Source organism: Rhinolophus ferrumequinum, chromosome 12 (genome assembly GCF_004115265.2).
Source record: "Rhinolophus ferrumequinum isolate MPI-CBG mRhiFer1 chromosome 12, mRhiFer1_v1.p, whole genome shotgun sequence".
In the NCBI taxonomy this organism is placed as follows: Eukaryota; Metazoa; Chordata; class Mammalia; order Chiroptera; family Rhinolophidae; genus Rhinolophus; species Rhinolophus ferrumequinum.
In genome coordinates, this window is record NC_046295.1 from 61,651,431 (window position 1) to 61,668,233 (window position 16,803).

Below are 16,803 nucleotides of genomic sequence, written 5' to 3' on the forward strand. Positions count from 1 at the left end.
AACACTAACACTTTCGATGTTGATTTCTAAGCCTAATTCTCAAAGGGCAATCTGTTTTCAAGTTTGTAGTAAGAGCACACTCATCACTATCGCCCATGTCAGGGCACTCTGACTTAGCATTCAGCCTTTGCAAATAAAATTTAAAAACCATTAAAAATTCTTATGGGAAAACCAATATAAGCACCAGAGAGGAAAACTAGAAAACATGTATACACAAATATATATATTTCAATCTCCTCTCATCTCATTGTCTTAGAGATGAACAGTTTGAGATTTGGTGAACATTCTGCCAATTCTCTTTATACACGTTTTAATAAATAATATTTTGAAAAGCAAAAGAAGCCAGACACAAAAGAGCGTATGTGTGTGCGTGCACACACACACACACACACACACACACACACTTTACCTTACTTTGACATTTTACTTTAGAATAATTTTAGGTTTACAGACAAGTTGCAAAGACAGTATAGAGAGTACCCATATACCCCATGCCTGGTTTCCCCTAACGGTAACATCTGACATTGTCATGGTATATTTGTCACAACTGAGACACCAACTTCAGTACATTATTAACTAAACTCCATACTTTAGTCAGATTTCATTAGTTTTTCCACCAATTAACTTTTTCTGTTCCAGGATTCAATCCAACATACCACAATGCGTTTGGTATAGCTGAGTTTTTATGCACACATTTATCACTTCCATTTGTTTCTGAAAGCGGAAGGATAACCTCCTGGAAGTGCTGGGTCCAAGGGCACACACATGATAAAATCCTTTGACATGTATCACTGAATTGCCCTCCAGAAATGTGGCACCAACACATTCCCCGGCCATGCATTCCCGTGCCCACCTACATGCTGACAACACTATTCTTTACAGCTGCTTCCAACCTCATTACGATGATGTCACACCAAAGTCAAATTACAGAAAATACAACCTGATTAGGGTCACGAGCCCTATTCCTCAGAGGATCTGGCTTTGTCCAGAAAAGTTTAAGCATACACGCAAACTGCTGAGCTGCATGTTCTTCAGGTCATCCTTCAAAGTCCTACCTGATAGCTATCGAAGGCTTGAAGAGATAACAAGAAGTGTGAGCCTGCCAAGTGCGCCATGGATCTCTTTCATATTGCCAAGAAAGCAATCGTCTTCATAGACACTCCAGCGGGGGAAAGGATCAATGTGCTCTAATATAGCAGCTTTCAAACATTTTTTTTTTAACTATGATCCTCACTCAGAAATATTTTTTGCATCCCCTGAAAAATTATTTACCTCAAATAAAAAAGGGATTACCTATGTCCAATCCCTTCTCAAATTTTCCATCCTACTCTATTTCAATGTATAAACCTGCAAACATTGAACTCGAGCTGTTTAATATGGTAGCCACTAACCTCATGTGGCGACCGAGAACTTGAAATATGACTAGTCTTAACTGAGGAGTGCCAAAAGTGTAAAATCAGCACCAGATTTTGAAAACTTAGAACAAAAAAAGAAACGCACAATATCTCATTAATAATTTTATATTAATTACATGTCACAACAATATTTTAATATAATGGAATAAACAAGGTTGTTAAAATTAACTTCAACTGTTTTTTTTAACTTAACTGATAGAAAAATTTTAATTATATATGTGGCTCGCATTACATTTCTAATGGATAGCAGTGCACTAAACTAATCTTATGACCGACAAATGGATTGAAATCCAGTGTGAAAAACACTGCTCTAGTGGCTCTGGGTTGCTGACCAGGAAACATGCCATCTCATACACACACCTACACATCCAGCCCACCTTTCAGAAAGCCACGTGCCTAGGGACTGGGTCAGAATTCTCCTTAAAATATGGTGTATAAATTGCTACAGCCACTATGGAAAACAGGATGGAGGTTCCTCAAAAAATTAAGCATAGAATTACCATACAACCCCAATAATCCCTCTTCTGGGTATCTATCTAAAAAACCAGAAAACATTTATCCGTAAAGATATATGTATCCCTATGTTCATTGCAGCATCATTCACGATGGCCATGACATGGAAACAACCAAAGTGTTCTGCGATAGATGACTGGATAAAGAATACATAGGATAAATGTATACAAAGGATATATACACAATGGAAGACAACTCAGCCATAAGATGAAATACTGCCATTTGCAACAACATGGATAGATCTTGAGATTATCATGCTAAGAAAATAAGTCAGACAGAAAAAAAATCAAGAACCATATGACTTCACTCATACGTGGGATATAAAACTGAAGGCAAAAAAGGAACAAGACAAGCAAATAAAGAAACCAAGACTCATAGACACAGACAACAGTTTAGTGGTTACCAGACGGTAAGGAGGGACAGAGAGTGGCAGAAGAGGGAAAAGGGGGTCAAGTATACAGTGATGGAAGGAGAACTGACTCTGAGTGGTGAACATACAATGCGATATATAGATGATGTTTTATACAATTGTACAACTGAAACCTATATAATTTTATTAACCTATGTCACCCCAATAAATTTAATAAAAAATTTTTTAAAGGCTTTTAGTCTTCTCCATTGTCCAGAAGAATGGATGGCTGGTGTTTAAAGTTCTACTCCATAGATCGTGTGTAAATTAGTTTGGAATTCACTCGATGTTTCTGAAAAAATTCAGACTTCTCATCAGTATATTTTGAAGGTTTAAATATTTCCTTCAAAACAAATTGATAATTAAGAATATAGGTTTCTGTGACAGAGAGTTCTTCAAGCAGCCATTGTTAAGCTGTTTTGTTGTTCTTGTTTATAACTCCATACCATTTTGCGTTCTAAAGTCTGGGGTATCACATGGATAACTGGTAGATGTAGAAATAGCTCGCTAACTGGCTAATGGCAAAAGTTAGGACTTTGGGATATGCTGACTTTAAGATCTAAACCAAAATGCTGCTTATTTCTGTTTCCATTTAGTCACTAGTAAATGTGCACACTCTCAGAAATTCTATTTTAATAATGCTCTATTTAACTATATAGTTGAAATGTAATTTCAACCATATTAAAAATCAATACTATATTGAATACTGGAAATTTACTAAGAGAATAAATTTCAGGTGCTCTCATCTCACACACACACACACACACACACACACACACAAATGGTAACTATATGACAAGCTCTGTTAACTGGACTGACTAGAGTAGATCATTTCACTATATATGTATATCAAGTCATGTTGGGCACCTTAAATCCGTACCATTTTTAAAAAAATGTGTAAAGCTTGGTTTATGGCCTAAAAAAAAAAAAAAAAAAAATTTAAAGAAAATATACCTTATACAAACACCATAGCATCAGTGACACACAATATGTTTTGTCATTTTATTTTCATAATCTCCTTTATAAAGTAAAAAGGGACACATATTGTACACAAACACTGAAATGGCATGTCCATTATTTGTTTAATCATTCTCACCTAAGAAAGCCTGATTCTTTCTAGTTCAGCATTCATATCTGTGGATGATATGAAACTAATGATTCAAAGTAGTCTTATTAATCACGAGATGCCCTTCTGCTCTATAATAAACACTGCCGATATTATTAAGTGGTTAACTCGATGAACATAAACAGACTGGCATTATTAATGTGCTTATTCACCTTATTAATAAGCTTGTTAGCACTCTCCCTCAACAGATATTTTATGCTATTGACTAAACGTTTCTTTTTTAGTATTAACACTTTGCTTCATTATATAAGTCATACAGGCTCGTGTAACTATATAAAGAATCTAGAGATGTGTGGTGTGACCCCCAGGCGGAGAGGGGCACTGTAACAGTCCCATAATGACTACTCTGTAGCCGATGCAATCAGATGTCTCCTGGGTCTTGGAGGGACGGGGCACAATTGCTTTTGAAATAAAAATAAAATGGAATTGTTTTCTTTATATGCGTTATGTAACTCTCTTGTTAAATTTTTCTTAAATGTTATCATTTCTGTCATTTGTCCATGTTACATGATTTTTCTATCCCCACTGCTAATTCATTAGCGGTCATCAATGGAACTAACTTTTTGTGTTAAGTTACTTTGTATAAGGCCTACATGTATACATCCCTCTAGAAGTAGCTCCAAAAGATCTCCACTCCCTCCCTCCTCAGAATAGCACCCGACACAGAAAAGGCACTGGGACAATACCGGCTAACTGTAAAGACTCTGGAACGCAGAGCTGTGTTCCGTGCTTGCTCTCACTGGCTTCTGCTTACATTTCAGGTGTTCTCAGGGGAGTTTAGGATCATACAGGTCTCTACTGCATCCCCTTATCATGCCGTGGACGCATGTCCCAACCATCTCTTTGAATGTTCAGCCAGCAAACAGAGTGTGTTCTCTGTGCTGGGCCCTGCACTGTGAATGAGGGAGAAAATGAGACGAATCAGGCATGGGCTCTGCCTTTCAGGGGCTCACAGGTCCTTGAGAAAGGAGATAAAGGAGGCGAGCACAGACCCTGTGCTCTGAAGTGAGCACTACCTGACCCAGGAGACAAGGTGCTAGGTAAGGGAGCAGAGGCTGTGAGAATTGGGCCGAGAATGGGTGAAAACAGGCCATGGGGAAAGCTATAAACAAAGCCCACGAATAAGGAGGGAGGCACAGAGACGGATGGGGTGTGGAAACGACAGCTTCTCAATTCTCCCACTTGTATCCAACCTCATTGCTCAAGGCCTGTGAGAAGGACCAACCGGCCATACCCAAGGCCAATCCCTCAAGATCCAGGGTAGCCTGGAAGCTGCTTGGATGAGGAGGAGCCACTTCTCTGTGGTGAAGTGTGGCTCAGGTTCTAGTGTAGAGTGTGGCCGCTCAAGGCCTTCCCTAGCGTGTGCGTGCGTGTGCGTGCGTGTGTGTGTGTGTGTGTGTGTGTGGCGAGGATGGGAGGAGCAACGTGAGGCTTTCATAGCCAGTGTGGGGGTAAAAGTCCGGAGGCATGAGGACGAGAGAAAAGAGGTCCTATAGACCCAGATCACAGCAGAGAGGCCACCCTCTGTTCTCAGGAGTGGGAACAACTGTGGGAAGAACTGTGGAGAAAGCCACTGAGAAGAGACTGGTCAAGCTGAAAAACACGGAGCTGGGAGTCAGGATTGTGGGGAGGAGGATCTTGCAGCAGAGACAGGATGCTGCATAGGTATCACGAGACCACAGGAAGACACAAACACCCCTACTTCCCACACATATGCACAGAATCAGACTGCTTTCTATTTCTAGCTCCTGTGAACTAAAGAGGGACGGTGAGTCCTCAAGCCACTGCAAGAAGGGCTAAGCTGGGGGCTTGGGGCCAGGTCTCTGTTCTCTCTGTGGTGTCTGAAGGCAGGTGGCCACAGGAGGTGACCCTGACCTCACTTATGAGTCAGCCAATTCTTTCGGGTCACTACACACTCATGAAAACGCCTTCCTGTCTGGACTGTGGTTTGCGTTCGCTTGATAGAGATAAAGAGAAACTGAAATGGCGAAGGCAGGTTTTTATGCTTCAGAAGTTTCTGTGTCACCTACAACAAATAATCGCTCCAATGCATCAAAAAGGAAGTCAATCAGTAAAATCTACAAGCCCTTCAAGAAACAGGGCTGGGGAGATTCCTGGAATTTTGAGTGCCCCAAGCCAAAATACACAGGAAAAGTCTATCTGTCCATAGGTAGGAGAAAAAAAAAAAAAAGTAAAGTATAAAAGCTCATATGCTTTTGGCTTCCGTGTGCTATCATTAATCATTTTCCTAGGAATGGAGGATAGTTTACTTGCTGTAGGAGGAAAAGAGAAACAGATCCCTTTGACCAATATGCTACCCAGATGTTCACCAGACCCCAATATCTTTTTTCCCCCACTTGATTTGGAAAAGTGAAAGCTAAGATGACAATTGAGGGGAAGTGGTTCCTGAAGACATCAGCAATCACTTCTCAGATGTGGCAACAGTCCACCTTCTGCTGGGGGAAGGGGATTACAAGACGTCCTGAGAGCTTTCAAGTGCAGCATCTAGCCATCTCCTGACAGAGCCATGGAAGCGTTTGGTGGACTAACTCTTTCCTGGATCAGCCATGAGTTGAATCATCTTATAAGAAGGAGAGAGGCTAGCGTGCGGCCTCTCGCCTGTAGGGGTGGCCCCATTCGGGAATGGCGTGACACATCCCAGCCTCACCTGGCTTCCCCCTGCATCATGTATTCTTGAGGCCACAAGGAAGAATTAAGTCACAGATTGAGTGGAAATAATATCTAGAAGGTTCAAATTAGAGGGACAAAGGCGAGAAACAAAAACTGGGAGGTGCAGCAAAACTGACCTAATTTTAAAGAGTGGGAAACCACATCTTCACTTTTCACCATTGATTTTCCAGAGCTTGGGACTCAACAAATGTTCTTATTTTCCTCTTAATTAACTCACATTTTCACTGGTAGAAGCGTTTGTAAATGGAAACCTTGTATCACCACCTTAAATGGAAAATGAATATCCCTTGCCACATGTCGATGTGGACCGTGCAAAATAAACGCAGGGACAGCAGAGGCATTATGGGATTCATCTCACAGGGAACCGCCTATAGGTTCTGAGCCTCGGGTTTGCTTTCACTTCATTTATAAATTAATGAATACATAAAGGTGATCGGTAAGTAACGGCGAGGTGATAAGGACGTTTTGGCTCCACGCTGCAGCCTTCCCTTGGCTGATCAGAAAGCTGGAGAATTACAAAGCGAATGCAGGCCCCTCATTATGGGAGTCCACAGAATTTAGGGCTGCATTCGCATCCCTCATCACAGTGACCCCAGATGCCATCGGGGTATGATCTCCCACTCTGGGAAACACCAGACTAGACAGATGGTCTCTAAGGGCCTCTGATCCCTGACATGCAGTAATCTAGGTTGTTATGGAGATGTCTTCTAAATTATACTAGCAACACAATGATCAATGTGAGGTAGACACGACTACATAAAATGGACTTTGGAAACAACGAACCTGATTTTCCTGCTTGACTTTGAAAAAGCAGTCTTACACCTTTACAGCAATGCTTCCCTTAGTCATGCCATCCTACAGTGGGGACGCGTTATGATTTACCAAGTAATCCCATGGAACTGAGTGTCTCCAAACCACAGTTCTTTAGGAAACGAGCCTACCGAGCACAGGTACACTTAAAGCAAGGTTTCCACGAAACCTGATGGGTAAATACACAGAAACTGCTACATATCTTTCTCTAAGTCGTTGTCTCTCTAAAGAGCAGATAGTATTCTCTGGAATTCAGTTTTCCCTGAGTTATTGTCAATAAGGTGAAACATGCCCCATTCATAAAAGCAAGACACCGCCAATAGTAGAATATAGGAAAAAGTCCCAGAGAATGGCCTGAACTCAGAAGAGTTTTATCCAAGGTAATCCAAGAGTCTATTGCCATGGCACAAAAGCCACAGTTAGGAGAATACATTGTCAAAGAGACAAGCTGAACTATCATCCAGGGAAAACCAGCTGTGAGTGTTGAGGAAGTTTTCATGGGAGACCAAGCAACAAGATGATGCAAGGGAGAAGTGAGAAGGAAAAAGGAACCAAATTGGGGGTTTGAGAAATGAACTGAAGAACAAGACTCAGGTTCTAGAATGCTCCATCTAAATGGCACCCGCTGCATACTGCCAAGGCAAGCGTATCGGAAAACAAGAGCCCCTTTGAAGTTCATGAGCAGTTTGTGTGTTCCGCAAGCCTGCATGCTTATAAGCACGCATCGGTCCACCCATGCACACAGACCCTCTCCAGGCTTCACTGTGTGAGGTGAGCTGAGGGGAATAAGTCAAGATGCTGAGAAGAAAGAAACAAGACCAGGGCTCGAGTACTCGAGGCAGAATGTCCAGCGAGGTGAGAGAGGTACAGAAATTGCCTTGGGAAGGAGGTCAGATGAGGATGGCGTCCCAGATGGCGGGAGTGGGGTGGGAACGGGGAATGCCTAGAGTTCTGCAAACATCTCCACCTCACCGTGAAGAATATGAGTTATTTTCCTGGGAGTGGGCCTTTAAGCCGTGTTCCGAAGGATTAGAGAGACCGGGATGGATGGAACAGCGGGGGAGGGGGAGATTTTTCAGGCAGCTTGAGCAAAGGCGGGAGGCAATTATTTACAGCTTCCTAGATGTTTTCTAACCGCAGAAACCAAAACCTAAAGAATCTGTCAGCACATTTGGGGACTGCTGACTGAATCTGGAAAATTTATAGGCAACTGACACAAGAGAGTTGAGTAATTCCTTTGATTTTATCATGGCACCCGTGATCTTACATGGAGAGAGCAAGAGGCAAATGCCTTAATGATTTGAAAAGACTTTTCTTAGATACTACAATTTGAAAATTCTTTTGCAGTAAAATACCTTGACATGCTTATAAATCCAATGTTAGAGTAAAGTGATCCCTTCTGGACCAGGCATTGGGGGTTGGGGGTGGGGGTAATTTCTTGAATGGAAAATTAGGAAATTCCTGGGGAAAAAAAAAAACAAATTGAAATGGTGTTTCAGGCCCTTGGTATCTGGTCACATGTTCAAACCACAGCTGGCTTTCAGTCCTCAAATACTGCAAGGTAGCAGAGCTTACTTCTATTGTTGGAGAATTCTTCCTCCTAACCACGTTAGTGCATTGCAACCAATTCTCCTGATATTGAGAGTTGGAATAAAAAAGAGAGAAACGTTGACCTTGAGAGAAACAGCTTAGGAAAATGATAAGATAAAGGATATCTTCTTGACTGAAATAACAGTGCTGCGTTTTTTAAAGTTCCATTTTAAAATGAAGCAAATAAGACTCCAAAAAATTAAGTAAATGGCTCAAATTCATGCAGCAAGTAAGGGAAAGATTAGCGTAAGGCACCACGAGTTTCCATGTCAGTCTTTTACTTGAGCCACGCTCCTGGCCCTGCCTCCCTGTAACTTTGACCCTAGAGCTGGAGCCACCTTTCCTTCCCCGTCTCCTCTTCCCTAGGTCCACAAGCTGCACCTGAATTCTACTTCATGGGGAATTCCTTCAACCGTGCCTCCTCCAGAAGATATGACCTATCGTAGAAAATCTTGCTCTTCTCTCAGTCTTCGCCAATCTCAGTAAATGGTACCACCATCCATCAGGTACCTAAAACTGAGAAATCAGAACTCTTTGGAACATACCTGTGTTTCCCCAAAAATAAGACCTAGCCAGATAATCAGCTCTACTGCGTCTTTTGGAGCAAAAATTAATATAAGATCCGGTCTTATTTTACTATAAGACTGGGTATAATATAGTACAGTATAGTATAATATAATATAACACCGGGTCTTACATTATTTTTTGCTCCAAAAGATGCATTAGAGCTGATTGTCCGGCTAGGTCTTATTTTCAGGGAAACAGGGTAGTAGTTTCTCAATAAACGTTTGCTGATTGACTGACTGACTGACTGAATGAATGAATGTTTCAAATGCATCAGGACTTTGACTTGAGAATGAGTAACGGGGCTACTGCTGCTGAAACCCTCTGATAGGGAAACGTCTGGCTGAATGAGTACCCAGAAAAAGCCCACAGATACCTTCTCAAGTGTCGGGCATAAAGAACAACGAGGCGCAAGAGATGTCCGACTATAACATCAGATCCTTTGCACATAAGCATGCATAACTCAATGCTGGAATTGACGAGAAGGTCCATGTGTCTGAGGAGGGCATGGACGTCAAACAGGTTATAGATCCTGGAGAACTTAAAATGAAAACTGAAACTTGGTCTGGCTAAGAGAAAAATAATTCTTAGTACAAATACAGTATGTGTCTTCTCATTCCCATGCAACATAACGATTATATATCTCATTCAATGTATGTCAAGTTACTGTAATTATACGTGGTTTCAGTAACAACAATAAATCATAGCTCTCTCTAGGGGACAACAGGAGGTGTCACCTAAGTGATCTGAGACCTCCACAACTATCATTGGGAACAGCCCAAAACTGAGCCACAAAGTAGCCAGAGCAGCTTTGAAAGAAGAGGTTAAAGGAGACGTTGCTTTGACTGATGAGATGAGAAGAGAAGGATGGTGGTGAGGTAACCAACTTGTCCCTATTTATCTGGGACTTTCCTGGTTTTAGCATTGAAAGTCTTGCGACCCTAGAATCCCTTCAGTCCTGGGAAAACTGAAATGGTTGTCAACCTAAATTGTGAGGACTCAGGGATGAAACTTTCCGTTGAATTGCTAACCCGGTGACCCTACTTCATTCCTAGCTCAAGTGTTTGTCAACTTTCCCTGTTGTTCTTGTGCCCTGATTTCCCTCTTCCTAATTGCTAAGGACACTGTGTCTAAAATGTTCTTCCCAGCATTGTCAGCCACCTGAACCCTGGGTGATTCTCTGGCTCAAAGGGCCCACGTGCTATTTTTGCCTGGGAGCAGATGCCCCGTCCTACCTAACAAGTGGGGTTTAACACACCTGGTGACTCTCTATGGACCCCTACTACCTGCCCTGGTAGTGTTGCCTGAGCTTCCTCCAGCCCCAGGACCCACATTCTTGGTGCTGCTCTCACCTTCACGGCACAGTTCTCTCGCAATCCGTCCCAGGTCCACACCCATCTGCTTTCTGCCTTTCAGAGATATCTCATAATTCCCGATTCCCTATGTCCCTTCTTTCCCTATATCAGGTAGATATAGATTTAATTACTATCTTTCTTGTCTATTATTTCCTGGATTTGGTGACATATTAGGTGTGACTATCATATATACTCCAGCTACCATTTAAAAACTATATGGGTTACATGATTTAATCCCAATTTAGGGGCTCTTGACAATGTAAGAGATAAAAGAAAAATGTAAAACTATGTAACATAGGCAAATAAATGTAACACCCACAGCCTCCAAAGGTGTTGACAGCCATGTTACCTACAAACAGAAGGAGGAGAGTGTCCTGGATCTGCTTTTCTACGTTTGCTGTGTTGTTCATTGATTTCACGCCTGAACATCTCTTTTTCCTGTACCTTTTTCCTTTCATTTTTAGGCATAACTAAATCATGAGATCTACTTAGGAGCTCAGAAGCTCTCTATACCTGAGTTATTGAGGCAAAAGCAGTTTGTTTTTTTTAAAGCGGCTCAGCTAGGTGGTTGCAGTTCAGGGAGACAAATGAGCAAGTGTTCACTGAGCCCCTTCTGGAGCCCACTGAGCCTGCTGCCTGGGGTGGACGCGGATGCTCTCTGGGATGCTGAGGTGGGTACAGCCCAAGCTCTGCCCATATGGAGTCTGCCATCTGGGCAGGAAGATGGACACTCAGATGAGTCAGAAGACGTAAAACAGCATGACATAAGCATACCCAAAGCAGGTCTGTGGGACTGCAGAGGAAGGACAGACTATTCCTGATTAAGAGAATCAAGAGAAGCTTTGAAATAAAGAAAAGCTTCATGACTCATCCTTGAAGAATGACAATGAGAAAGTAAGGAGGGTGAGTAATGAATGACAAAGACGCCTGATTGTGAAGGGTCTGGAACACCATGCCCATGAACTTGAGCTTTATTCTGGGCGCTGTGGGCACAACATGAAGTACTTTGAGAAGGGATATAACGGAAAAAAGAGCTTTGCTTCTGAAAGCGCACGCTGGTGCCTGTGCACAGGGTGAAAGGGATGCAGAGAGATGAAGCAGGGAGGCCAGTGAAGGAGCCGCCACCATAATCCTGAGAAGACATGAGGGGCCCGGACCAAGGAGGGGACAGAGACCGTAAGACAGAGACTTTAGGAGGGGAAATCAACAAAGAACTGACTGGAGACGGAAGAAGAGGCAGGAGGAGCTAGGGTGACTCCTAGGTTTGAAATGATGAACAGAAGGGATTTTTGTGCTTCTCATTGAAATCGGGAGCGCAAACAACTGGGAGGGAGAAGATACTTCGGCTCTGGGCCATCCTGGCCTGGTGCTCATTCTTACCTAGAGAAGATGAGCAGGGCTGAGCAACAGCTCTTGCCATGACTGCTGGGGAAGGGAACGCACGTTCTTCTTCAAACCGACGAGCATTCAGCACTCCCCTCGGACAGATCCAGTACCCATTCCTTCAGTGACCAGCTCTAATACCAATAGCCACGGGCGCTTCCCAGCTCATCACCACATTTCTGCCAACGCCCCCATCCCAACACACTAATGAACCCTTTCCTGTCACTCCCAAAGGAAGCCATGAGAGGCACAAAGAACACAAAGCAGAGAGAACACAGGCTTTAGCATCCAAACGGGCCTCCAAAATGGACTCCTCCACCGCCCACCCGTGTGACCTTGGGCACGTTTCTTTATGGGTCTGTAGGTGCTGAGGCTCTCAAAGCACCTAGGCTTTGTGTTCCCCATCATCAGAGGGCCGGGCAGTGACGGCTTCTGTCGCCACACAAAGCTGCCCTCCGAGTGGACACTGGCCGCACCCAGTAGGCGCTTACCGCAGCAGCGCCCTTGTTATCAGCTGTAGTAAGAATGGACCATGTACCCAGCTCAGGGCAGACGGGCGGATGAGCAGTGATCAGCCGATTCCAGGGAACGAGAGAAGCCAGGGTGGACCGATCAGGCCAACCATGCAGGAGGAATGAGCTGCGCCCTCGGCAGTCACACAACCCTGGCTCCGTAGGTGTGCCTGGGGAGCGTCTCACTCCGAACGGGTCCCTGTTACCAGCAGAATTCATATCTTACAACTGAACAGCATTTGACAGTTTTCAAACCACTTTTGTGTTCATTATTTGATCCTCACGGAAACTCTCAGAGCTACAGATTTGTATCCCCATTTTACAGTTGCTAATAATGATGATTATGTATGAATAATATAATATGGTAATTACATTATATTATTAATTAGTTACTGTGTTCCACACATTGTGCTAAAAGCTTAGCTTGTATTATCTCATTGAATTCTCATGACTCCAAGTGGGAGGCCATGCTAGTATTCATGCTTTATCAAGGAGAAACTGAGACACGGAGAAGTTAAGTCAACTGCACAAGGTTGCACTGACTCCAGAGCCCTCTCTGTTAACCACTGGCCAGGCTACTTTTCTAGGAGTAACAAAGAGTCACAGTGTGGTTAAGAGCTGCTTCAGAGGTTATAGAGTTAGTACGTGCAGAGCTGTGACTTAATCTATGATCCCTTATTCTAGACCTTATGTTGTCCCTACTACTCTCTGCCTCCACATGTGCTTGGAAAAACAAAATGGGAAAGACCAATTCCTGTGATGGCTGCATGAGATAAGAGTATAAGAAGTGACCCCTGAAATCCTCTTAGGTGTCATTAATCTCACAGTCTGTCTTTACGCCCTCACTGACACTATTGCTGAGTGCTGCCTGCAGTGAGACAGCCACTTCTTCCATTTGGCCCTCTGCTAACCCCCTTTCTTGCTTTACTGGGCTTCATGGTCAATGATTTCAGCTGAACTATCATAAGCACCCCAATTCCTTGGCCCCCTACAGCCCACTCCATGAGCCCCAGCAAGAGCAAACCCAGATATTGGTCAGTCTTCCAAATCTTCTTGAAGTCTGTAAATGTTCCTTAGAGGATGCAAGCTCAACAAGTTCATTTTGTCTTGACGGCCCTAAGGAGACCATAGCCTCTGAGCGGGTATCTTAGTGGTGGGAGAACGGCTACCGTAATGACTTCCTAATTGGGTTTCTTTCATTCTTTCTCCTTGCCCAATCCATATATCCTCCTGACACAAGGGCAATCTTTCTACAACACAGATCTGATTTTGCCACATCCCTGCTCAAAAACCTCATCGATGCCCAGCTGCATAAGAACAAATTCTAAACCCTTCAACCCATATTGATTCAGGAGTTGATCCCTGCCCTCTTCCCATCTGTTCCTATACACTACCATCCGGTCACTTATGTCCCCCGGGCCCTGCACTTTCTCACACAGGGCCTCTGCTCAAGTTTAAGTCTGGCTGGCATTTGTCAATGCCGACATCTTGAGAGGGAGATAGAAGGAAACAACCTCAATGTGATCGGCGCTACCATAGGGAGCAGCAGTGACAGACACACGAGCTGGACCCAAAAGGATAAGTAAAGACTTTACAGGGATGAAGATCTTCCGAGCACAGGGAAGAGCGTAAAGCAAGGCACGGAAGCCTGAAAGTCCATGAACACAAGGAGGAAGAAGTCATCTCAAAGGGCTGGTGAGGGAGATCTGTCAGGAGCGGCAGGAGACGAACTGGAATGTCAGGTAAGACCGAGAGGTAAAAGGGTTCAAACATGACGGGGCTCTGACTCCAGTGTGTGGGCAGCAGACAGTCCTTTGAGCTTTGTTGGGTGAAACAGCTTGTTTTGGATCAGCAGAAGGACCGGACAGGCACTTTATTCTAGTTTTTTCTTTTCTAGTTTATTCTAGTTACACTCCCTCTCTGGGTGTCTACTACTTCATTTTCCAATGTTGTTCATGAAAATTTTCAAATGTACATAAAAGTTGAAAGAAATTCATTATCGATGCTCATGCTGTCCACCACGTAAGTCCTATGCTGGCATTTACTACACTTGCTTTATACGAGGCATCTATCCATCTCTCTCTACCCAGCAAGCCATTTTATTTCTGACGCATTTCAAGAAAAGCTGTAGACATCAGTACATTTTACCTCTAAAAACCCCAACAGGTGTATGATTAGAGCTCAATGTTTGTTTTCAATATTTCAGGTAAAATTTACATACAATGAAATGCACAAACCTCAAATGTATCTTTCAATGAGTTAACAAATGTATGCCCCTATGTAACCGAAGCCCCTATCAAGACATCGAACATTTCTGTCACCTCAGACAATTCCCTTACGTCCTTTGCAGTCACACATCCCAGAGATAACCACTGTTCTGATGTTTTCCCACCAAAACATTGTGAATGGTATAACATACAGTATGCTCTCCTGTGACAGTGTGCACTCTTCATTCAGCAGGATGACTCTGAGATTCACCCATGTTGTTGCATATTTCAGTGTTACTCTCGTTTTGCTGCTGAGTAATATTCCCACATGCTACAGTCTGTTTAGCTAGTGGGCTATTTTCAGGTTTTACTACTACAAATGAAGTTACTATTAATATTCATATGCAAGTATGTTTGTGGACTCTTATTTTTATTTCTGTCACATAAATACCTAAGAGTAAGAGTGCTGGGTCACAGGATATCTATGACAATCACATTTACCTCACAAGGCTGTCGTGGGAATTAATGGGGATGATGTATAGAAAGCACTTGGCAAAGTGCCTGGCATGGAAAAACCACTGTGAAGATATGCTACCAAAACAAATATGAGCTCTAAAAAGATTACTCTTTTTCATAATCATTCTCATCTACTCCCTCACTCTGTTTCAGAGTTGGAAGAAATTATACACAGGCACAATTTAATTTGACCATTTCTAGACAGAATGTCAACATCAAAGTAACAGTGCTTCTTCTTTTAACAGATGAATTACGTGGCCTTTCTTTGAAAAGATAGCAGACTTGCTCCCCAAATGGCTTCCACCTCTAATAGGCAAGTGTCTCCTATCACAGAAGTAGCAGCACACTGAAATTCAGCAGGACCGAGTACCAGGAAAATGGAGAGCTCTGGAACCAGGCTGCCCTGGTTCAAATCCAGATCTGTCATATGAAAGTGCATCACCTCAGACAATTTAGTTTAACCTTCTTTCTGAGCTTCGCTTCCTGCACTTGTAAAAGACGAGTACCAATATCTACTTCAGAGGGTTACTCTGAGGATTAGAAATGAGTAACGCAGAGCCTGGCATATAGTAGGACCTCAATCAATGGCTGCTACCAATGAGTATAAGGGACAAATGGGAGTAGATGAAAGTCTTGCAACAAATAACCCATCATGCAAAGTACCTCATGGGGGGCATCAACTCAGCAGGGCCAAAAGAGTATAAAACAGCGCAACGGCATATTGGAAAGGGAGCTGGTACTTTATTAGTATTCTTTTGCTTATTGTCTTACAAAGAAATTCACTTTTATTTCACCCTTACCCCTTTTCTCAAATGAAAAACAACCTAGATGTAGCAATATACATTCATTCAACAGAGATTGAATGAAGCCCTCCCTTACTCCAGGCAGGGCTGATAGATATCTGGTACACCCAGATGACAGGCAGAGTCCCTGCCTTAAATCGCCCTCAGTCTTCTGACGGTGTCAGATACATAAACAAATAACTACAAATAAGTTGCCTCTTACTGGAAGTGGAAGGTATTTGGAGCCATTCTGATACTATTTCTAAGAAAGGCTGCAGAACTTGGCTGATGAAGCAAGAAGCCCTGTGACACTGATGTCAACGTGCCAGCTATTCTGAGTCAAATAATTAGAGCATGTCAGGATAAGTGACATATTAAAGGCCTGCATAAATAGCTTCGAGAGGACAATGTTAACAAACCCACAAGGTGTGATCACACAATATGGTGAATGTGTGAATTTTAAAAGTGTATTACAGTAAAAGACACATTGCCATTAATCCCCCTCAAAATACTCCCCCTCGCTTCGAACACACTTTTCGCATCGCTCTTGCCACTTTCTGAAGCAGTTCTGGAAGTCCTCTTTCGTGAGTGTTTTCAGTTGCGCTACTGTGGCTGCCTCGATGTCTCTGATCCTGTTCCCTTCCTTCCCCACCCTTCCCCTCCTCTCTCCTTTCCTTCCCTTTCCCAGATGTTGATTCCAAGAACACTCTCTCATACACATCGTGTACACTAACCTAAGTTTCATTCTGCTTCCGGGAAACCTAACCTGGGACCGTGGAGTATATAGAAAGAAAGAGGTGGGAGGGAGGCTACTGCTGGCCTGTGCTGTGCCTCCTGGGAACACACCCCCTGGATGACCTTCCCACGACCATCCTCTCTCCAGTTGCAGACCCATCTGGACGGACCCTTTTCCTGCATTTTTCCTAACTC